This window comes from Mesoplodon densirostris, unplaced genomic scaffold (assembly GCF_025265405.1).
Source record: "Mesoplodon densirostris isolate mMesDen1 unplaced genomic scaffold, mMesDen1 primary haplotype scaffold_35, whole genome shotgun sequence".
Taxonomy (NCBI): Eukaryota; Metazoa; Chordata; class Mammalia; order Artiodactyla; family Ziphiidae; genus Mesoplodon; species Mesoplodon densirostris.
In genome coordinates, this window is record NW_026778195.1 from 11281240 (window position 1) to 11307045 (window position 25806).

Consider the following 25806-nt stretch of genomic DNA (forward strand, 5'->3'; position numbering starts at 1 on the left):
CATTATGATGACAGAGGTCATGCAGAATATTGATTTCATTGTGATGACAATAGCCTGAATCATTATGATGATGGGCATGGTGCATTGTGAAGACAGGGTTCATGGAGCATTGAGATGAAAAGCGGCATGGAGCATTGTAATTACAAGGGTCTTGGAGCATTGTGATGACAGATTTCATGGAGCATTGAGATGAAATGAGGCATGGAGCATTGTGATGACAAGGGCATGGAGCATTGTGATGAGAAGGCCATGGAACATTCTGATGACATGCGTCATGGAGCTTTGTGATGACAAGGGCATGGAGCATTGTGATATCAGGGGTCTTGAGCATTGTGATGAGAAGTATCATGGAACCTTGTGATGACTAGGCCGTGGATCATTGTGTTGGCAGGTGTCATGGTGCATTGTTATGACAGGGGTAATGGAGCATTGTGATGAGAAGGGTATGGAACATTGGTCTGAAATGTTTCATGGATTATTGTGATGAGAGTGGGAATGGAGCATTGTGATGACAAGGGCACGGAACACTGTGATACATGTGTCATGCAGGACTGTAATGACAAGGGCATGGTGCATTGTGATGAGAAGGGCATCGAGCATTGTGATGACAAGTATCATGGAGCTGTGTGATGACAAGTGCATGGAGCAATGTGATGAGAGCGTTCATGGAGCATTGTGATGACAATGACATGGAGCATTGTGATGCCAAGGGTCTAGGATCTTTGTGATGACAAAGGTCATGGAGCATTTTGATGGCAAGAGCGTTGTGCAGTGTGAAGAGAAGGGCAGGGAGCATTCTGATGACAGGGTCATGGAGCAATTTGATGAAAAGTGTCATGGAACATTTTGATGACAGGTGTTATGGAACATTGTGATTTCAGGGATCATCGAACATTGTGATGATAAGTGCATGTAGCATTGTGATGACAGGAGTCATGGAACATTGTGATGACTGGGGTGAGGGTGTATTGTGACAAATAGTGATGTAGCATTGTTATATCAGTGGTGAGAGAGCATTTTGATGAGAAGTGCATGGAGCATTGTGATGACAAATTTTATGGAGCTTTGTGACGACAATGTTGTGGAGCACTGTGATGACAAGCGCATGGTGCATTGTGATGACATGTGTCATGGAGAATTGTGCTGAAAAGCGCATGGAGCAATGTGATGACAAGGGTCATGGAGCATTGTGCTGAGAATGTTCATGGAGCATTGTGGTTAAAAAGGTCACAGAGACTGTTGATGACGAGGGCATAGACCAATTTGATATCAAATGTCATGAAGCTTTGTGATGACTGGAGTCACGGAGCATTGTGATGACAGGGGTCATGGAGCATTGTGATAACATGGGAATGGAGCATTGTAATGACAAGGGCATGGAACATTGTGAAGACTAGGGGATGGAGCATTGTGAGGAGAAGAACAAGGAGCACTCTGATGGCATGCGTCATTGAGCTTTGTGATGACAATGGCATGTACAATTGTGATTACATGGGACTTGGAGCATTGTGATGAAAAGTGCATGGATCATTGTGATGAAAAAGGCATGGAGCCCTGTCATGACAGGGGTCAAGGAGCATACAGACAACAAGTGTCAGGGAGCATGTTGATGACAAGTGTATTGAGCATTGTGATGACGAAGGTCATGGAGCACTGTGATGAGAAGACCATGGATAATTGTGATGATGAGCATCCTGGGGCATTGTGATGACAAGTGTTATGGAATATTGTGATCACAAGGGTTTGGAGCATTGTTATGAGAGAGGTCATGGAACATTTTGATTTCGTTGTGATGACAATAGCATGAAGCATTATGATGATGGGCATGGTGCATTGTGATGACAGGGTTCATGGATCATTGAGATGAAAAGAGGCATAGACCATTGTGATTACAGTGTTCTTGGAGCATTGTGATAAGAAGGGTCATGGAGACTTGTGATGACAAGGCCATGGAACATCGTGATGGCAGGGGTCATGGAGCATTGTTATGACAGGGGTAATGGAGCATTGTGATGGCAAGGGCTTGGAGCATTGTGATGAGAAGGCCATGGAGCATTCTGATGACATGTGTCCTGGAGCTATGTGAAGACAAGGGCATGGAGCAATGTGATGAGAGCGTTCATGGAGCACTGTGATGACAATGACATGGAGCACTGTGATGCCAAGGGTCATGGATCTTTGTGATGACAAAGGTCATGGAGCATTTTGATGGCAAGGGCGTTGTGCACTGTGATGAGAAGGGCAGGTAGCATTCTGATGACAGGGTCATGGAGCAATTTGATGAAAAGTGTCATGGAATATTTTGATGACAGGTGCTTTGGAACATTGTGATTTCAGGGGTTATCGAACATTGTGATGATAAGTGCATGTAGCATTGTGATGACAGGAGTCATGGAACATTGTGATGACAGGGGTGAGGGAGTATTGTGACAAATAGTGATGTAGCATTGTGATATCAGTGGTGAGAGAGCATTTTGATGAGAAGTGCATGGAGCATTGTGATGACAAATTTTATGGAGAATTGTGATGACAATGTTGGGGAGCACTGTGATGACAAGCGCATGGTGCATTGTGATGACATGTGTCATGGAGCATTGTGCTGACAAGCGCATGGAGCATTGTGATGACAAGGGTCATGGAGCATTGTGCTGAGAAAGGCATAGAGCATTGTGATGACAAGGGTCAAAGAGCATTGTGATGAAAAGTTCATGGAGCATTGTGGTTAAAATGGTCACCAAGACTGTTGATGACGAGGGCATGGACCACTGTGATGACAAAGGTCATGAAGCATTGTGATGACTGGAGTCACGGAGCACTGTGATGACAGGGGTCATGGAGCATTGTGATAACAAGGGCATGGAGCATTGTGATGACAAGGACATGGAACATTGGTCTAATAACTTTCATGGAGTATTGCGATGAGAGTTGGTATGGCACACTGTGATGACAAGGGCATGGAGCATTGTGATGACCAGGTCATGCCGTATTGTGAAGACAGGTGTCAGGGAGCATTGTGATCATATATGTAATGGCCCATTGTGATGAGGATGGCATGGAGCATTGTGATGCCAAGTGTCAGGGAGGATCCTGATGACAAAGGTAATAGAGCATTGTGATGACAATGGCTTGGAGCATTGTGATGACAAGGGTCAGGGAGAATTTTGCTGACAAGTGCATGGAGAATTGTGATCACAAGGGTGATGGAGCATTCTGATTACAAGCTTGTGGAGTATTTTGATGACAATGGCATGGAGCATTCTGATGAAAATGGCATGGGGCATTGTGATGAAAAAGGCATGGAGCCTTTTCATGACAGGGTTCAAGGAGCATTCTGATGACAAGTGTAAGGGAGCATTGTGATCACAGGTGTATTGAGAATTGTGGTGGCAAATGTCATGGAGCATTGTGATGAAAAGGGCATGGAGTATTGTGATGACAGGCATCATGGAGCGTTGTGATGACAAGTGTTATGGAACATTGTGATCACAAGGGTTTGGAACATTGTGATGACAGAGGTCATGGATCATTTTGATTTCAAGGAGCATGGAGCATTGTGATGACAAGGGCATGAAGCAATGTGATCCCAAAGTTCCTGGAGGATTGTGATGACAATGGAAATGGAGTATTGTGATGACAACCGCATAGAGCATTGTAATGACAAGGTCATGTAGCATTTTGCTGACAAAGGCATGGAGCATTGTGATGACATGTGTCATGGAGCACTGTGATGACAAGCATCAAGGAGCATTGTGAATACAGGGGTCATGGAGCATTGGGATGACAAGGGCTTGGATCATTGTGATGACAAGTGTCATGGAGCACTGGGCTGAAAATGTTCATGGAGAGTTGTGATGATAGGTGTCATGTAGCATTGTGACGACAAGGGAATGGAGCATTGTGATGACAAGAGTCCCGGATCATTGTGTTGTCAGGTGTCATGGAGTGTTGTGATGACAGTGGTCATGGAGCATTGTGATGATATTGGCTATTGAGCATTGTGATGAGAAGGTCGTGGAGCATTGGGCTGAAAATGTTCATGGATTATTGTGATGACAGGGGTCATGGAGCATTGTTCTGAAAAAGGCATGGAGCATTGTGATGACAAGGGTCATGGAGCATTGTGATGAAAATTTCATGGAGCATTGTGGTTACAAATGTCACAGACCCTTGCGATGACACAGCCATGGACCGTTGTGATGAGAAACGTTATGAAGCATTGTGATGACTGGAGTCACGGAGCATTGTGATGACAAGGGCCGTGTAGCATTGTGATGAAAAGGGCATGGAACATTGTGATGACAGGGGCATGGAGCATTGGTCTGAAAATTTTAATAGATTATTGTGATGACTTTGGACATGGTGCATTGTGATGACAAGGGCATGGAGCATTGTGATGACAAGGGCATGGAGTATTGTTAAGACAGGTGTAAGGGGGCATTGTGATAAAATATGTCATGGTCAATTTCAAAGACAATGGCATGAAGCATTGTGATGCCAAATGTCATGGTCCATTGCGATGACAGGGGCATGAAGCATTGTGATTACATGGGTCTTTGAGCATTGTGATGACAAAGGTCATGGAGCATTGTGAAGAGAAATCCATGGAGCCTTCTGATGACATGTCTCATGGAGCATTCTGATGAAAAGGGGCATGGAGCATTCTGATTACATGGGTCATGGAACATTGTGATAACAAGGGCAAGGAGCATTGGTCTAATAAGTTTCATGGATTATTGTGATGAGAGTTGTAATGGCACATTGTGATGACAAGGGCATGGAGCATTGTGATGACCAGGTCATGCAGTATTGTGAAGAGAGGTGTCAGGGAGCATTGTGATGACATATGTAATGGCCCATTGTGATGACAATGGCATGGAGCATTGTGATGCCAAGTGTCATGGAGGATTCTGATGACAAAGGTAATGGAGCTTTGTCATGACAAGGGTCCGGGAGCATTCTGATGACAAGCTTGTGGAGTATTTTGATGACAATGGTATGGAACATTGTGATGACAATGGCATGGGGCATTGTGATGAAAAAGGCATGGAGCCTTTCCGTGACGGTGTTCAAGGAGCATTCTGATGACAAGTGTCAGGGAGCATTGTGATCACAAGTGTATTGAGAATTTTGATGTCAATGGTCATGGAGCATTGTGATGAAAAGGGCATGGAGTATTGTAATGACAGGCATCATGGAACGCTGTGATGACAAGTGTTATGGAACAATGTGATCACAAGGGTTTGGAGCATTGTGATGACAGAGGTCATGGATCATTTTGATTTCAAGGAGCATGGAACATTGTGATGACAAGGGCATGAAACAATGTGATCCAAGGTTGATGGTGGATTGCGATGACAATGGAAATGGAGTATTGTGATGACAAGCGCATAGAGGATTGTAATGACAAGGTCATGTAGCATTTTGCTGACAAAGACATGGAGCATTGTGATGACAATGGCATGGAACACTGTGATGCCAAGTGTCATGGAGGATTCTGATGACAAATGTAATGGAGCATTGTGATGAAAATGGCTTGGAGCATTGTGATGACAAGGGTCAGGGAGCATTGTGCTGACAAGTGCATGGAGAATTGTGATGACAAGGGTCATGGAGCATTCTGATGACAAGCCTGTGGTGTATTTTGATGACAATGGCATGCAGCATTGGGATGAAAATGGCATGGGTCTTTGTGATGAAAAAAACAGGGAGCCTTTTTGTGACAGGGTTCAAGGAGCATTCTGACGACAATGTCAGCTAGCATTGTGATGACAAGTGTATTGAGAATTTTGATGACAAAGTTCATGGAGCCTTGTGATGAGAAGACCATGGATAATTGTAATGATGAGCGTCATGGGGTGTTGTGATGATAAGTGTTATGCAACATTGTTATCACCAGGATTTTGAGCATTGTGATGACAGAGGTCATGGAGCATTTTGATTTGATTTTGATGACAATAGCCTGAAGCATTATGATGATGGGCGTTGTTCATTGTGATGACAGGGTTCATGGAGCATTGAGATGAAAAGGGGCATGGGGCATTGTGAATACAGGGGTCTTAGAGCATTGTGATGACAAGAGCAGGGAGCATTGTGATGAAAAGTCCATGGAACATTCTGATGACATGCGTCATGAAGCTTTGGATGGCAAGAGCATGGAGCATTGTGATTCCAGGGGTCTTGGAGCATTGTGATGAAAAGGGCATGCATCATTGTGATGAAAAAGGCATGGAGCCTTGTCATGACAGGTTTCATGGAGCATACTGACGACAAGTGTCAGGGAGCATTGTGATGACAAGTGTATTGAGAATTGTGATGACAAAGTTCATGGAGCATTGTGATGAAAAGTGTATGGAGTATTGTGATGACAGGCATCATGGAGCATTGTGAGGACAAGTGTTATGGAACATTGTGATCACAAGGGTTGGAGCATTGTGATGACAGAGGTCATGGATCATTTTGATTTCAAGGAGCATGGAGCATTGTGATGACACGGGCATGAAGCAATGTGATCCCAACGTTCATGGAGGATTGTGATGACAATGGTAATTGAGTATTTTGATGACAAGTGCATAGAGCATTGTAATGACAAGGTCATGTAGCATTATGCTGACAAAGGCATGGAGCATTATGCAGACAGGTGTCATGGAGCACTGTGATGACAAGCGTCATGGAGCACTGTGAATACAGGGGTCATGGAACATTGGGATGACAAGGGCATGGATCATTGTGATGACAAGGGTCATGGAGCATTGGGCTGAAAATGTTCATGGAGTATTGTGATGACAGGGGTCATGGAGCATTGTGATTACAGGGGTCTTGGAGCATTGTGATGACAAGAGTCCCGGATCATTGTGTTGTCAGGTGTCATGGAGTTTTGTGATGACAGTGGTCATGGAGCATTGTGATGATACTGGTCATGGAGCATTGTGATGAGAAAGTCATGGAACATTGGGCTGAAAATGTTCCTGGAGTATTGTGATGACAGGGGTCATGGAGCATTGTGATGACAAGAAAATGGAGCATGGTGATGACAATGTCTTGGAGCATTGTGATGTGTTGACCATGGAGACTTGTGATGACAAATATCATGGAGCCTTCTGAAGAAAAAGGGCATGGAGCATTGTGATTACGAGTGTCTTGGAGCCTTGTGATGACAAGGGCATGGAGCATTGTGAGGAGAAAGCCATGGAACATTCTGATGACATGCGTCATGGAGCTTTGTGATGACAAGAGCATGGAGCATTGTGATTACATGTGTCTTGGAGCATTGTGATGACATTTGTCATGGTGTCCTGTGATCTCAAGGCCGTGGAACATTGTGATGGCAGGGGTCACGGAGCATTGTTGACAGTGGTAATGGAGCATTGTGATGAGAAGTGCATTGAGCATTGGTCTGAAATGTTTCATGGATTATTGTGATGACAGTGGGCATGGCGCATTGTGATGACAAGGGCTCGGTACACTGTGATACATGGGTGATCGAGGATTGTAATGACAAGGACATGGAGCATTGTGATGAGAAGGGCATCGAGCATTGTGATGACAAGTGTCATGGAGCTTTGTGATGACAAGTGAATGGAGCAATTTGATGAGAGGGTTCATGGAGCATTGTGATGTCCATGGCATGGAGCACTGTGATGCCAAGGGTCATGGAGCTTAGTGATGACCATGGTCATGGAGCATTTTGATGACAAGGGTGTGGTGCATTGTGATGAGAAGTGCAGGGAGCATTTTGATGACTGGGTCATGCAGCAATTTGATGAAAAGTGTAATGGAACATTTTGATGACTGGGGTTACAGAACATTGTGATGCCAGGGGTCATGGAGCTTTGGGATGAAAAGGGTCATGGAGCATTTTGATGACAGGGGTTATGGAACATTGTGATGTCAGGGGTCATGGAACATTGTGCTGATAAGGGGATGTAGCATTGTGATGACAGGGGTCATGGAACATTGTGATAACAGGGGTGAGGGTGGATTGTGATGACTAGTGATGGAACATTGTGATATCTCATGTGAAAGAGCATTTGGATGAGAAGTGCATGGAGCATTGTGATTACAAGGTTTATGGAGCATAGCGATGACAAAGTTGTGGATCATTGTGATGAAAAGCACATGGCACATTGTGATGACAAGGGTCACGGAGCATTGTGATGAAAATTTCATGGAGCATTGTGGTTACAAATGTCACAGAGCCTTGCGATGACACAGCCATGGACCGTTGTGATGAGAAACGTTATAAAGCATTGTGATGACTGGAGTCACGGAGCATTGTGATGACAAGGGCCATGGAGCATTGTGATGACAAGGGCATGGAACATTGTGATGACAGGGGCATGGAGCATTGGTCTGACAAGTTTCATAGATTATTGTGATGACAGTGGACATGGTGCATTGTGATGACAAGGGCATGGAGCATTGTGATTTCAGGGGTCTTGAGCATTGTGATGAGAAGTATCATGGAACCTTGTGATGACTATGCCGTGGAACATTGTGGTGGCAGAGGTCATGGTGCATTGTTATGACAGGGGTAATGGAGCATTGTGATGAAAAGTGTATGGAACTTTGGGCTGAAATGTTTCATGGATTATTGTGATGAGAGTGAGCAGGGAAAATTGTGATGACCAAGGCACGGAACACTGTGATACATGGGTCATGCAGGACTGTAATAACAAGGGCATGGAGCATTGTGATGAGAAGGGCATCAAGCATTGTGATGACAAGTGTCATGGAGCTTTGTGATGACAAAGGCCTGGAGCAATGTGATGAGAGGGATCATGGAGCATTGTGATGACAATGACATTGAGCATTGTGATGCCAAGTGTCTTGGAGCTTTGTGATGACAAATGTCATGGAGCATTTTGATGACAAGGGCATGGTGCATTGTGATGAGAAGTCCAGGGAGCATTTTGATGACCGGGTCATGCAGCAATTTGATAAAAAGTGTAATGTAATATTTTGATGGCAGGGGTTATAGAACATTGTGATGTCAGGGGTCTTGGAGCTTTGGGATGGAATGGGTCATGGAGCATTTTGTTGACAGGGGTTATGGAACATTGTGATTATAAGGGGTTGTAGCATTGTGATGACAGCGTCATGGAATATTGTGATTACAAGGGTGAAGGAGTATTGTGATGACGAGTGATGGAACATTGTGATATCTCTGGTGAGAGAGCATTTTGATGAGAAGTGCATGGACCATTGTGATTACAAGGTTTATGGAGCATTGCAATGACAAGGTTGTGGACCATTGTGATGAAATGCGCATGGCACATTGTGATGACAGTGGTCAAGGAGCATTGTTCTGACAAAGACATGGAGCATTGTGATGACAAGTTTCACAGAGAATTGTGATGTAAAGTTCATGGAGTATTGTGGTTACAAAGGTCACAGAGCCTTGTGATGATGCGGGATGGACCATTGTGATGAAAAACGTTATGAAGCATTGTGATGACTGGAGTCATGGAGCATTGTGATGACAGGGGTCATGGAGCATTGTGATGACAAGGGCATGGAACATTGTGATGACAGTGGCATGGAGCATTGGTCTGACAAGTTTCATAGATTATTGTGATGAGAGTGGGCATGGTGCATTGTGATGACAACGGTATGGAGCATTGTGATGAGAAGGCCATGGAACATTCTGATGACATGCGTCATGGAGCTTTCTGATGACAAGGGAATGTAGCATTGTGATTTCAGGGGTCTTGAGCATTGTGATGAGAAGTGTCATGGAACCTGGTGATGACTAGGCCGTGGAATATTGTGATGGCAGGGGTCATGGTGCATTGTTATGACCGGGGTAATGGAGAATTGTGATGAGAAGGGTATGGAACTTTGGTCTGAAATGTTTCATGGATTATTGTGATGAGAGTGGGTATGGAGCATTGTGATGACAAGGGCACAGAACACTGTGATACATGGGTCATGCAGGATTGTAATGACAAGGGCATGGAGCATTGTGATTAGAAGGTCATGCAGCATTGTGATCACAAGTGTCATGGAGCTTTGTGATGACAAGGGCATTGAGCAATGTTATGAGAGGGTACATGGAGCATTGTGATGCCAATGACATGGAGCATTGTGATGCCAAGAGTCATGGAGCTTTGTGATGACAAGTCATGGAGCATTTTGATGAAAAGGGCATGGTGCATTGTGATGAGAAGGGCAGGGAGCATTTTGATGACCGGTTCATGCAGCAATTTGATAAAAAGTGTAATGGAACATTTAGATGACAGGGGTTATAGAACATTCTGACGTCAGGGGTCTTGGAGCTTTGGGATGGAAAGGGTCATGGAGCATTTTGATGACAGGGCTTATGGAACATTGTGATGGCAGGGGTCATGGAACATTGTGATGATAAGTGGATGTAGCATTGTGATGACAGGGTCATGGATCATTGTGATTCCAGGGGTGAGGGAGTATTGTGATGACTAGTGATGGAACACTGTGATATCACTGGTGAGAGAGCATTTTGATGAGAAGTGCATGGACCATTTTGATTACAAGGTTTATGGAGCATTGCAATTACAAGGTTGTGGACAGTTGTGATGAAATGCGCATGGCACATTGTGATGACAATGGTCATGGAGCATTATTCTGACAAAGACATGGAGCATTGTGATGACAAGGGTCACTGAGAATTGTGATGAAAAGTTCATGGAGCATTTTGGTTACAAAGGTCACAGAGCCTTGTGATGACGCAGGCATGGACCATTGTGATGAAAAACGTTATGAAGAATTGTGATGACTGGAGTCAAGGAGCATTGTGATGACACGGGTCATGGAGCACTGTGATGACAAGGGCATGGTGCATTGTGATGACAGGGGCATGGAGCATTGGTCTGACAAGTTTCATAGATTATTGTGCTGAGAGTGGGCATGGTGCATTGTGATGACAAGGGCATGGAGCATTGTAATGATAAGGTCATGGAGTATTGTGAAGACAGGTGTCAGGGATCATTGTGATGATATATGTCATGGTACATTGCAATGACAATGGCATGGAGCATTGTGATGCCAAATGTAATGGAGGATTGTGATGACAAATATAATGGAGCATTGTGATGATTAGGGCTTGGAGCATTATGATGACAAGGGCCATTGAAAATTTTCATGAGAATGTCATGAAGCATTGTGATCACAAGGTCCTGGAGCATTGTGATGACAAAACCATGGAGCCTTTTGAAGACATGTCTCATGGAGCATACTGATGAAAAGGGGCATGGAGAATTGTGATTACAGGGGTCTTGGAACATTGTGATGACAAGGGCATAGAGCATAGTGAGGAGAAGACCAAGGAGCATTCTGATGGCATGCGTCATTGAGCTTTGTGATGAGAAGGGCATGGAACATTGTTATTACATGGGTCTTGGAGCATTGTGATGAAAAGGGCATGGGGCACAGTGAAGAAAAGGGCATGGATCATTGTGATGAAAAAGGCATGGAGCCTTGTCATGACAGGGTTCAAGACCATACAGACAACAAGTGTCAGGGAGCATTTTGATGACAAGTGTATTGAGCATTGTGATGACGAATGTCATGGAGCATTGTGATGAGAAGACCATGGATAATTGTGATGTCGAGCGTCATGGGGCTTTGTGATGACAAGTGTTATGGAATATTGTGATCACAAGGGTTTTGAGCATTGTTATGACAGTGGTCATGGAGTATTTTGATTTCTTTGTGATGACAATAGCATGAAGCATTATGATGATGGGCATGGTGCATTGTGATGACAGGGTTCATGGATCATTGAGATGAAAAGGGGCATAGAGCATTGTGATTACAGTGTTCTTGGAGCACTGTGATGAGAAGGGTCATGGAGCCTTGTGAAGACATGGCCATGGAACATCGTGATGGCAGGGGTCATGGAGCATTGTTATGACAGGGGTAATGGAGCATTGTGATGGCAAGGGCATGGAGCATTGTGATGAGAAGGCCATGGAGCATTCTGATGACATATGTCATGGAGCTATGTGAAGACAAGGGCATGGAGCAATGTGATGAGAGTGTTCATGGAGCACTGTGATGACAATGACATGGAGCACTGTGAGGCCAAGCGTCATGGATATTTGTGACGACAAATGTCATGGAGCATTTTGATCGCAAGGGCGTTGTTCATTGTGATGAGAAGGGCATGGAGCATTGTGATGACAGGGTCATGGAGCAAGTTGAAGAAAAGTGTCATGGAACATTTTGATGACAGGTGTTATGGAACATTGTGATGTCATGGGTCATCGAACATTTTGATGATAAGGGCATGTAGCATTGTGATGACAGGAGTCATGGAACATTGTGATGACAGGGGTGACGGAGTATTGTGACAAAACTGATGTAGCACTGTGATATCAGTTGTGAGAGAGCATTTTGATGAGAAGTGCATGGAGCATTGTGATGACAAATATTATGGGGAATTGTGATGACAAGATTGTGGAGCACTGTGATGACAAGCGCATGGTGCATTGTGATGACATGTGTCAAGGAGCATTGTGCTGAAAAGCGCATGGAGCATTGTGCTGACAAGGGTCATGGAGCATTGTGCTGAGAAAGGCATAGAGCATTGTGATGACAAGTGTATTGAGAATTGTGAAGACAAAGGTCATGGAGCTTTGTAATGAAAAGGGCATGGAGTATTGTGATGACAGGTATCATGGAGCATTGTGATGACAAGTGTTATGGAACATTGTGATCACAAGTGTTTGGAGCATTGTGATGACAGAGGTTTGGATCATTTTGACTTCAAGGAGCATGGAGCATTGTGATGACAAGGGCATGAAGCAATGTGATCCCAAGTTTCATGGAGGATTGTGATGACAATGGAAATAGAGTATTGTGATGACAAGCGCATAGAGGACTGTAATGACAAGGTCTTGTAGCATTTTCCTGACAAAGGCATGGAGCACTGTGATGACATGTGTCATGGAGAACTGTGAGGACAAGCTTCACGGAGTATTGTGAATACAGGGGTCATGGAGCATTGGGATGACAAGGGCATGGATCATTGTGATGACAAGGGTCATGGAGAACTGGGGTGAAAATGTTCATGGAGTGTTGTGATGACAGGGGTCATGGAGCATTGTGATGACTAGGGAATGCAGCATTGTGATGAGAAGAGTCCCGGATCATTGTGTTGTCAGGTGTCATGGAGTGTTGTGATGACAGTGGTCATGGAGCATTTTGATGATATTGGAAATGGAGCATTGTGATGAGAAGGTCGTGGAGCATTGGACTAAAAATGTTCATGGATTATTGTGATGACTGGGGTCATGGAGAATTGTGATGACAAGGGAATGGAGCATGGTGATGACAAGGTCCTGGAGCATTGTGATGAGAAGACCATGGAGACTTGTGAAGACAAGTCTCATGGAGCATTCTGATTAAAAGGGGCATGGAGCATTGTGATTACAGGGGTCTTGGAGCATTGTGATGACAGAGGTCATGGAGCATTTTAATTTTGTTGTGATGACAATAGCATGAAGCATTATGATGATGGGCATGGTGAATTGTGATGACAGGGTTCATGGATCATTGAGATGAAAAGCGGCATAGAGCATTGTGATTACAGGGTTCTTGGAGCATTGTGATGAGAAGGGTCATGGAGCTTTGTGATGAAAAGGCCATGGAACATTGTGATGGCAGGGGTCATGGAGCATTGTTATTACTGTTGTAATGGAGCATTGTGATGGCAAGGACATGGAGCATTGTGATGAGAAGGCCATGGAGCATTCTGATGAAATGTGTCATGGAGCTTTGTGAACACATAGGCATGGATCAATGTGATGAGAGCATTCTTGCAGCACTGTGATGACAATGACTTGGAGCAGTGTGATGCCAAGTGTCATTGATCTTTGTGATGACAAAGGTCAGGAGCATTTTGATGGCAAGGGCGTTGTGCATTGTGATGAGGAGGGCAGGGAGCATCCTAATGACAGGGTCATGGAGCAATTTAATGAAAAGTTTTATGGAAAATTTTGATGACAGGTGTTATGAAACATTGTAATGTCAGGGGGCATGGAGCATTTTGATGACCAGGTCATGCAGTATTGTTAAGAGAGGTGTCAGGGAGCATTTTGATGACATTTGTAATGGCCCATTGTGATGACAATGGCATGGAGCATTGTGATGCCAAGTGTCATGGAGGATACTGATGACAAAGGTAATGGAGCATTGTGATGACAATGGCTTGGAGCATTGTGATGACAAGGTTCAGGGAGCATTGTGCTGACAAGTGCATGGAGAATTGTGATGACAAGGGTCATGGAGCATTCTGATGACAAGCTTGTGGAGTATTTTGATGACAATGACATGGAGCATTGTGATGAAAACGGCATGGGGCATTGTGATGTAAAAGGCATGGAGACTTTTCGTGACAGGTTTCAAGGAGCATTCTGACGACAAGTGTCAGGGAGCATTGTGATGACAAGTGTATTGAGAATTGTGATCACAAAGGTCATGGACCATTATGATGAAAAGGGTATGGAGTATTGTGATGACAGGCATCATGGAGCGTTGTGATGACCAGTGTTATGGAACATTGTGATCACATGGGTTTGGAGCATTGTGATGACAGAGGTCATGGATCATTTTGATTTCAAGGAGCATGGAGCATTGTGTTGACAAGGGAATGGAGTATGGTGATAACAAGGTCCTGGAGCATTGTGATGAGAAGACCAGGAGACTTGTGATGACAAGTCTCATGGAGCATTCTGATGAAAAGGGGCATGGAGCATTGTGATTACAGGGGTCTTGGAGCATTGTGATGACTAGGGCATGGAGCATTCTGATGACATGCGTCATGGAGTTTTTTGATGACAAGGGCATGGAGCATTGTGATTACCGGGGTCTTGGAACATTGTGATGACTACGGCATGGAGCATTGTGAGGAGAAGAACAAGGAGCATTCTGATGGCATGCGTCATTGAGCTTTGTGATGACAAGGGCATGGAGCATTAAAATTACATGGGTCTCGGAGCATTGTGATGAAAATGGCATGGATCATTGTTATGAAAAAGGCATGGAGCCTTGTCATGACAGGGTTCAAGGAGCAAACAGACAACAAGTGTCAGGGAGCATTTTGATGACAAGTGTGTTGAGCATTGTTATGACAAACGTCATGGAGCATTGTAATGAGAAGTCCATTGATAATTGTGATGACGAGCCACATGGGGCATTGTGATGACAAGTGTTATGGAATATTGTGTTCACAAGGGTTTGGAGCATTGTTATGACAGAGGTCATGGAACATTTTGATTTCATTGTGATGACAATAGCCTGAAACATTAGGACGATGGGCATGGTGCATTGTGATGACAGGATTCATGGATCATTGTGATGAAAAAGGGCATAGAGCATTGTGATTACAGGGTTCTTGGAGCATTGTGATGAGAAGGGTCATCGAGCTATGTGATGACAAGCCATGGAACATCGTGATGGCAGGGGTCATGGAGCATTGTTATGACTGGGGTAATGGAGCATTGTCATGGCAAGGGCATGGAACATTGTGATGAGAAGGCCATGGAGCATTCTGATGACATTTGTCATGGAGATTTGTGAAGAGAAGGGCATGGAGCAATGTGATGAGAGCGTTCATGGAGCATTGTGATTACAAGGGTCATGGAGCATTGTGCTGATAAAGGCATAGAGCATTGTGATGACAAGGGTCAAAGAGCATTGTGATGAATAGTTCATGGAGCATTGTGGTTAAAAAGGTCACAGAGACTGTTGATGACGAGGGCATGGACAATTGTGATGACATAGGTCATGAAGCATTGTGGTGACTGGAGTCAAAGAGCATTGTGATGACAGGGGTCATGGAGCACTGTGATAACAAGGGCATGGAGCATTGTGATGACAAGGGCATAGAGCATTGGTCTAATAAGTTTCAAGAATTATTGCGATGACAGTTGGAATGGTGCATTGTGATGACAAGGGCGTGGAGCATTGTGATGACCAGGTCATGTAGTATTGTGAAGACAGGTGTCAGGGAGCATTGTGATGACATATATAATGGCACATTGTGATGACAATGGCATGGAGCATTGTGATGCAAACTGTCATGGAGGATTCTGACGACAAAGGTAATGGAACATTGTGATGACAATGGCTTGGAGCATTGTGATGACAAGTGTCAAGGCGCATTGTGCTGACAAGTGCAAGGAGAATTGTGATGACAAGGGTCATGGTTCATTCTGATGACAAGCTTGTGGAGTATTTTGATGACAATGTCATGGAGCATTGTGATGAAAAGGGCATGGAGTATTGTGATGACAGGCATCATGGAGCGTTGTGATGACAAGTGTTATGGAACATTGTGATCACAAGGGATTGGAGCATTGTGATGACAGAGGTCATGGCTCCTTTAATTTCAAGGAGCATGGAGCATTGTGATGACAACGGCATGAAGCAATGTGATCCCAAAGTTCATGGAGGATTGTGATGGCATTGGTAATGGAGTATTTGGATGAGAAGCACATAGAGCATTGTAATGACAAGGTCATGTAGCATTTTGCTGAAAAAGGCTTGGAGCATTGTTATGACAGGTGTCATGGAGCACTTTGATGACAAGCGTCACAGAGCATTGTGAATACAGGGGTCATGGAGCATTGGGATGAAAAGGGCATGCATCATTGTGATGAGAAGTGTCATGGCACATTGGGCTGAAAATGTTCATGGAGTATTGTGATGACTGGGGTCATGGAGCATTGTGATGACAAGGGAATGGAGCACTGTGATGAAAAGGTCCTGGAGCACTGTGATGTGAAGACCATGGTACCTTGTGATGACATGTCTCATGGAGCATTCTGATGAAAAGACGCAGGGATCATTGTGATTACAGGGGTCTTGGAGCATTGTGATGATAAGGGCATGGAACATTATGATGAGAATGTCATGGAGCATTCTGATGACATGCGTCATGGAGATTTGTGATGACAAGTGCAAGGAACATTGTGATCACAGGGGTCTTGGAGCATTGTGATGAAAAAGGCATGGAGCCTTGTCATGAAAGATTTCAATGTGCATACTGACGGCAATAGTCAGAGAGCATTGTGATGACAAGTGTATTGAGCATTGTGATGACAAAATTCATGGTGCATTGTGATGAGAAGACCATGGATAATTGTGCTGACCAGCGTCATGGGGCATTGTGATGACAAGTGTTATGGAACATTGTGATCACAAGGGTTTGGAGCATTGTGTTGACAGAGGTCATGGAGCATTTTGATTTAATTGTGATGACAATAGCATGAAGCATTATGATGATGGGCATGGTGCATTGTGATGACAGCGTTCATGGAGCATTGAGATGAAAAGTGGCATGGAGCATTAGTCTGACAAGTTTCATGGATTATTGTGATAAGAGTGGACATGGCACATTGTGATGACAAGGGCTTGGTGCACTGTGATAACAAGGTCGTAGATTATGGTGAAGAAAGTTGTCAGGGAGCATTGTGATGAAATATGTCATGTTCCAGTTTGATGACAATATCATGGAGCATTGCAATGCCAAGTGTCATGGAGGACTGTTGTGACAAATAAAGGAGCATTGTGATGACAAGGGCATGGAGAATTGTGATATCAAGGGCCATTGATAATTTTAATGTCCAGGTCATGAAACATTGTGATGACAATCGCTTGGAGCTTCCTATGACAGGGGTCATGGAGCAATGCTGTGACAAGTGCATGGAGTATTGTGATGACAAGAGCATATAACATTGTTATTTGAAGTGCCGTGGAACATTGTAATGACAAGGACATGGAGAATTTTGAGGACAAGGGACATTGAGCTTTGAGATGACAAGGCATGGAGCATGGTGATGGCAAAACCTTGGAGCATTGTGATGAGAAGACCTTGGGTAATTGTGATGTCGAGCATCATGGAGCACTGTAATGACAAGGGGCATGAAGCATTGTGATGACAGGTTTCAGGGAGCATTGTGATGACAGGGTTCATGGAGCATTGTGATGACAATTGCATGGAGCATTGTGATGACAAGTGCATGGAGCATTGCAATGTCAAGTGCATGGAGAATTGTGATGACAAGAGCATGAAACGTTGTGATGAGAAGTGTCATGTAGCATTGTGATGTGAAGGACGTGGAGAATTGTGATGACAAGGGACATGGAGCATTGTGATAACCAGGGCGTGGAGCATTGTGATGACAGGGGTCATGGAGCATTATTATGACAAGAGCCACAGTGCATTCTGACATAAGATATCACTTATGAAGGGAATGTAAACATGGCTACATATGAAATGAATTAGGGAAGAGAACAGAGTCTCAGATTTAGAAAACACTCTAACGCTTGCTTAAGGGGAAAGAGAGGTGGGGAGATGCACAAAACAGAAGTTTGATATTAGCTCAGGTAATGTTCCATAATCCAAAAACAGAAGAGACAAGCCCTACTCCTTCCTCAGTGAATGGAACTCAACATCCCTATTCCCCGCAGAGAAATATATCTGACTAGTAAGAATTTTAACACCTATGTATTGATATGTCTCCATAAGGGAACGAAGTGTGTCTAGAACGACATAAACATGGCAGTAAAAATCAACTCAAACCCACTATAAAAATGAATTTCAAAACAAAAGATAAAAACAGTAAAATTCTTACACAATACCTTCAGGGGTTCTGATGAAACCTGGAATGACCCTATCTACAATGACAGCTGGATGTTGCATAAGGCTGGTCACTTGGGACTGAGAGGATTGGTGAGATTGGGTGAAAAAATGCCGACCCTTTAAAGCAATAATGCCTGCCACCCATTCCATGGTTCCCATCTCTCCAGGTAGAAGGGAATATCACTACAGTTATAACATGTATGGGAACCTAGAGAATGGAAACCGACTTATGGTGAAAGGTTTTTAAAACTCTACTACTTTTTTTCTCTCCTTGTGCTCCAGTTTGACATTCCAACTGCTTTACTATCACTCTCACAACTTGGAGAGTCAGCCCATATAACCTCATGGTTCACACAGTTGGCAAATTCTGCAGAGGATATAAGGGAAGAGAGAGAACCAAAGAGAGAGTAGCTGTAGGCATTTGGATGGCCACATGTCACTCTAATTTCCCGTCATGAAGAGGAATTAACCAAAGTCTCAGCCTTCCCCCCCAGAACCAGGATAGTTCCAGAAGCAAAACTGTGGATCTGTGGTCAGCTAACAAAAACGCAAGTTGAAAAATGGAGCTCAGGGCCACAGCAATTCACTAACCTGCAGAGTTATAAAGGAGTACTCTCTTCCAAAAATCTGTTGACGGAAAGCCACGAGGCGGAAGCGAAAATGAGGCAGAATGGCATGTAACAGATTTCAAGAGGTACATTGGAATCGCCTTTAAAAACAGGAAAAGCATCACAACTTCGAAAATTATGGAAATGGCCATAAAGGGCATATGGGATTTCACGTGAATATATTCAGGAGAAAACGCTTATGACCTTTTCAGACAAGCAAGCAAGCGGGCAATGCAAATCTGCACTACAATGAAGTATCACTTCCCACCGGTCAAACAGGACATCCGCAAAATGTGTAAAAACCAGAAAGGCAAGACAGGCCCTGGAGAACAGGGAGCCTTGTTAGGCTGATGGGCGGGATGTAAATTGCCAACTGCCTCTCTGGAGGAGTGCATTGTGTTCCCTAAAACAAGTAAACAACAAAGCTACGGAGCCAAGAGCACTTACAATCTAGGGAATATACCTTGGGAAAACTGAAATCAATAAGACAGATCCACACAAAAATTCAGGGCTGCACTGCTTACAAAAACCTCAACTTGGGTACACCTTAAATATCCCAGGAAAGACAAAAATGGTTCAGGAAATTGTGGTACTTACGTATGATGGAATATCCCTGAGCCATAAAATCAATGTCATAAGGCCAGTAGCAGCAAAATGAGTGGATTCAGGTACGATGATTCTAAGTAAAATAAGTCACACAGAAAAAGAAACTTATCATAAAATATCACTTATGAAGATCCTGTAAACATGGCTACACATGAACTGAGTTAGGAAAGAAAAGAGAGTCTCACATTTAGAAAACACCCTTATGCCTTCTTAAGGGGGAAGGAGAGGTGGGGTGATGCATAAAACCAGAGTTTGATATTAGTACAGGTACCGTTCCAAAAACCAAATATGGAATAGACAAGACCTACTCCTTCCTCAGTGAAAGGGACTCAACACCTCATATTCACCGCAGAGTAATATATCTTACTAGTAAGAATCTTAATACCTATGTATTGATATGTCTACATAAGGGAAACAAGTGTGTCTAGACTGGCATAAACATGGCAGTGAGAATCAGCTCAAACCCACTATATAAAGCAATTTCAAAAACAAAACAAAAAAACAGGGAAATTTCTTACAATTCCTTCAGGGTATCTGATGAAACCGGGAATGACCCTATCTACAATGACAGCTGGTTGTGGCATAAGGCTGGAACTTGGTACTGAGAGGATTGGTGACATTGGGTGAGCAAATGCAGACCGTTTAAAGAAATAATGCAAGCCCCCTATGCCATGGGTCCCAACTCTCCAGGTTGAAGGGAATATTACTACAGCTATAACATGTACGGGAAACCTAGAGAATGGACACACTGTGAATACAAAAGGTTTCTAAAACTCAACGAATAGTCCCTCTCGTGGTGCTCCGGTTTGACTTTCCAACTGCTTTACTATCAATCTCCCAACTTGGAGATACAGCCCCTTTAACCTCCTGATTCGCACAGGTTGCATATTTGGCAGAGGATGGAAGGGAAGAGGGAGAACCAATGAGACAGTATCTGTTAGGCATTGGACGGGCACATGTCACTCAAACTTCCAGCAGGAAGAAGAATTAAGCAAAGTCTCAGCCACCCATCGGGAACCACTATAGGTTTTGAACCAAAATTTTGGACTTGCGTTCAGCTCACAAAAAACGAGTTGAAAAATGGAGCTCAGGGGCACAGCAATTCACAAACTGGCAGAGTAATAAAGGACAACTATCGTTCACAAATCTGTTGAGGGAAGGCAAAGAGGCCGACTTGAAAGCGAGGCAGAATAGCAGGAAAGATATTTCAAGAGGTACGTAGGAATGGCCTGTAAACCACAGGAAGAGGGGCACAACTTCGACAATGATGCACTTGGCCAAAAATGGCGTATGCGTTTTCTCGTGAATATATTCAGGAGAAAACGCATACGCTCTTTTTGGCCAAACAAGCAAGCAGGCAATGGAAATCTGCACTACAAAGAAGTATCACTTCCCACCGGTCCAAAGGGAAATCCACAAAATGTGTAAAAACCAGAAAGGCAAGACAGGCCCTGGAGAACAGGGAGCATTGTTATGATGATGGGCCGGATGTAAATTCCCAACTGTCTCACTGGAGGAGTCCATTGTGTTCCCTAAAACAAGTATACCACAGAGCTACAGAGCCAAGGGCACTTCCAGTCTAGGGAATATACCTCGGGAAAACTGAAAATCAATAAGATACAGCAACCCCCAAATTTACGGCTACACTGCTTACAAGAACCTCAACTTTGGTACACCTTAAATATCCCAGGAAAGTAAAAAATGGTTCAAAAAATTGTGGTACTTACGTACGATGGAATATCCCTCAGCCATGAAATCAATGTCATAAGACCAGTAGCAGCAAAGTGAGTGGATTCAGGTACGATGATTCTAAGTGAAATAAGTCACACAGAAAAAGAAACTTAGCATAAGATATCATTTATGAAGTTCCTGTAAACATGGCTACACATGAACTGAGTTAGGAAAGAGAACAGAGTCTCATATTTAGAAAACACACTTATGCCTGCTTAAGGGGGAAGGAGAGGTGGCGTGATGCATAAAACCAGAGTTTGATATAAGCTCAGGTACCGTTCCAAAAACCAACTGTGGAATAGACAAAACCTACACCTTCCTCAGTGAAAGGGACGCAAAACCCCATATTTCCCGCAGAGGAATATATCTGACTAGTAAGAATCTTAAAACCTATGTATTGATATATCTCCGTAAGGGAATCAAGTGTGTCTAGACTGGCATAAACATGGCAGCGAGAATCAGCTCAAACCAACTATAAAAAGGAATTTCAAAAACAAACCAAAAAAAACAGGGAAATTCTTTACAATTCCTTCAGGGTCTCTGATGAAACCTGGAATGACCCTATCTACAATGACAGCTGGATGTGGCATAAGGTTGGAAGCTTGGGACTGAGAGGATTGGTGAGATTGGGTGAGCAAATGCAGACCCTTTAAAGCAACAATGCATGGCACCCATTCCATGGGTCGTAACTCTCTAGGTTGAACGGAATATTACTACAGCTATAACATGTACGGGAAACCTAGAGAATGGACACACTGTGAATACGAAAGGTTTCTAAAACTCAACAAATAGTCCCTCTCTTGGTACTCTGGTTTGACTTTCCAACTGCTTTACTATCCATCTCCCAACTTGGAGAGACAGCCCCTTTTACCTCCTGGTTCGCACAGGTTGCCAATTTGGCAGAGGATGGAAGGGAATAGGGAGAACCAATGAGATAGTAGCTGTTAGGCATTTGGACGGGCACATGTCACTCTAATTTCCCGGCAGGAAGAAGAATTAACCAAAGTCTCAGACACCCATCGAGAAACAGTATAGGTCCTGAACCGAAATTTTGGAAATGCGTTCAGCTCACAGAAAACGAGTTGAAAAATGGAGCTCAGGGGAACAGCAATTCACACACTGGCAGAGTAATAAAGGACAACTATCGTCCAAAAATTTGTTGATGGAAGGCAACGAGGCCGACTTGAAAGCGAGGCAGAATAGCAGGAAACAGATTTTAAGAGGTACGTAGGAATGGCCTGTAAAGCACAGGAAGAGGGGCACAACTTGGAAAATGATGCACTTGGCCAAAAAGGGCTCATGCGTTTTCTCCTGAATATATTCAGGAGAAAACGCATGAGCCCTTTTTGGCCAAGCAAGCAAGCAGGCAATGAAAATCTGCACTACAAAGAAGTATCACTTCCCATCGGTCCAAAGGGACATCCACAAAATGTGTAAAAACCAGAAGGCAAGACAGGCCCTGGAGAACAGGTAGCCTTGTTATGATGATGGGCGGTATGTAAATTGCCAACTGCCTCACTGGAGGAGTGCACTGTGTTCCCTATAACAAGTAAGCAACAGAACTACTGAGCCAGGGGCACTTCCAGTCTAGGGAATATACCTTGGGAAAACTGAAAATCAATAAGACAGAGCCACCCCAAAATTTAGGGCTGCACTGCTTACAAGAACCTCTACTTGGGTACACCTTAAATATCCCAGGAAATATAAAAATGGTTCAAAAAATTGTGGTACTTACGTACGATGGAATATCCATCAGCCATGAAATCATTGTCATAAGACCAGTAGCAGCAAAGTGAGTGGATTCAGAAACGATGATTGTAAGTGAAATAAGTCACACAGAAAAAGAAACTTGTCATAAAATATCACTTATGAAGATCCTGTAAACATGGCTACACATGAACTGAGTTAGGAAAGAGAAAAGAGTCTCACATTTTGAAAACACTCTTATGCCTGCTTAAGGGGGAAGGAGAGGTGGGGTGATGCATAAAACCAGAGTTTGATATAAGAACAGGGACCGTTCCAAAAAACAACTATGGAATAGACAAGACCTACACCTTCTTCAGTGAAAGGGACTCAAAACCCCATATTTCCCGCAGAGGAATAGATCTGACTAGTAAGAATCTTAAAACCTATGTATTGATATGTCTCCGCAAGGGAATCAAGTGTGTCTAGAATGGCATAAACATGGCAGCGTGAATCAGCTCAAACCCACTATAAAAAGGAATTTCAGAAACAAAACAAAAAAACAGGGAAATTCTTTACAGTTCCTTCAGGGTCTCTGATAAAACGTGGAATGACCCTATCTACAATGACAGCTGGATGTGGCATAAGGCTGGACACTTGGGACTGAGAGGACTGGTGAGATTGGGTGAGCAAATGCAGACCCTATAGAGCAATAATGCGTGGCCCCCTTTCCATGGGTCCCAACTCTCCAGGTTGAAGGGAATATTACTATAGCTATAACATGTACGGGAAACCTAGAGAATGGACACACTGTGAATACGAAAGGTTTCTAAAACTCAACGAATAGTCCCTCTCGTTGTGCTCCGGCTTGATTTTCCAACTGCTTTACTATCCATATCCCAATTTGGAGAGACAACCCTTTTAACCTCCTGGTTCACACAGGTTGCCAATTTGAAGAGGATGGAAGGGAATAGGGAGAACCAATGAGAGTGTAGCTGTTATGCATTTGGAACGGCACATGTCACTCTAATTTCCCGGTAGGAAGAAGAACTAACCAAAGTTTCAGCCACCCACTGGGAACAAGTATACGTCCTGGAACAAAATTTTGGACTTGCGTTCAGCTCACAAAAAAAGAGTTGAATAATGGAGCTCAGGGGTCAGCAATTCACAAACTGGCAGAGTAATAAAGGACAACTATCGTCCAAAAATCTGTTGATGGAATGCAAGGAGGCAGACTTGAAAGCGAGGCAGAATAGCAGGAATCAGATTTCAAGATGTACGTAGGAATCGACTGTAAAGCACAGGAAGAGGGGCACAACTTAGACAATGATGTACTTTGCCAAAACGGGCGTATGCGTTTTCTCCTGAATATATTCAGGAGAAAACGCATACGCCCTTTTTGGCCAAGCAAGCAAGCGGGCAATGCAAATCTGCACTACAAAGAAGTATCACTTCCCACCGGTCCAAAGGGACATCCACAATATATGTAAAAACCAGAAAGGCAAGACAGGCCCTGGAGAACAGGAAGCCTTGTTATGATGATGAGCGGGATGTAAATTGCCAACTGCCTCACTGGAGGAGTGCATTGTTTTCCCTAAAACAAGTAAACAACACAGCTACAGAGCCAAGGGCACTTCCAGTCTAGGGAATATACCTTGGGAAAACTGAAAATGAATAAGACAGAGCCACCCCCAAATTAAGGGCTACATTGCTTACAAGAACCTCATCTTGGGTACACCTTAAATATCCCAGGAAATATAAAAATGGTTCAAAAAATTGTGGTACTTACGTATGATGGAATATCCCTCAGCCATGAAATCAATGTCATAAGACCAGTAGCAGCAAAGTGAGTGGATTCAGGTACGATGATTCTAAGAGAAATAAGTAACACAGAAAAAGAAACTTATCATATGATATCACTTATGAAGATCCTATAAACATGGCTACACATGAACTGAGTAATTAAAGAGAACAGAGTCTCACATTTCGAAAACACTCTTATGCCTGCTTAAGGGGGAAGGAGAGGTGGGGTGATGCATAAAACCAGAGTTTGATATAAGCACAGGTACCGTTCCAAAAACCAACTATGGAATAGACAAGACCTACACCTTCCTCAGTGAAAGGGACGCAAAACCCCATATTTCCCACAGAGGAATAGATCAGACTAGTAAGAATCTTAAAACCTATGTATTGATATGTCTCTGTAAGGGAATCAAGTGTGTCTAGACTGGCATAAACATGGCAGCGAGAATCAGCTCAAACCCACTATAAAAAGGAATTTCAAAAACAAAACAAAAAACAGGGAAATTCTTTACAATTCCTTCAGGGTCTCTGATGAAACATGGAATGACCCTATCTACAATGATAGCTGGATGTGGCGTAAGGCTGTACACTTGGGACTGAGAGGATTGGTGAGATTGGTTGAGCAAATGCAGACCCATTAAAGCAATAATGCATGGCCCAAATTCCATGGGTCCCTACTCTCTAGGTTGAAAGGAATATTACTACAGCTATAACATGTACGGGAAACCAAGAGAATGGACACACTGTGAATAC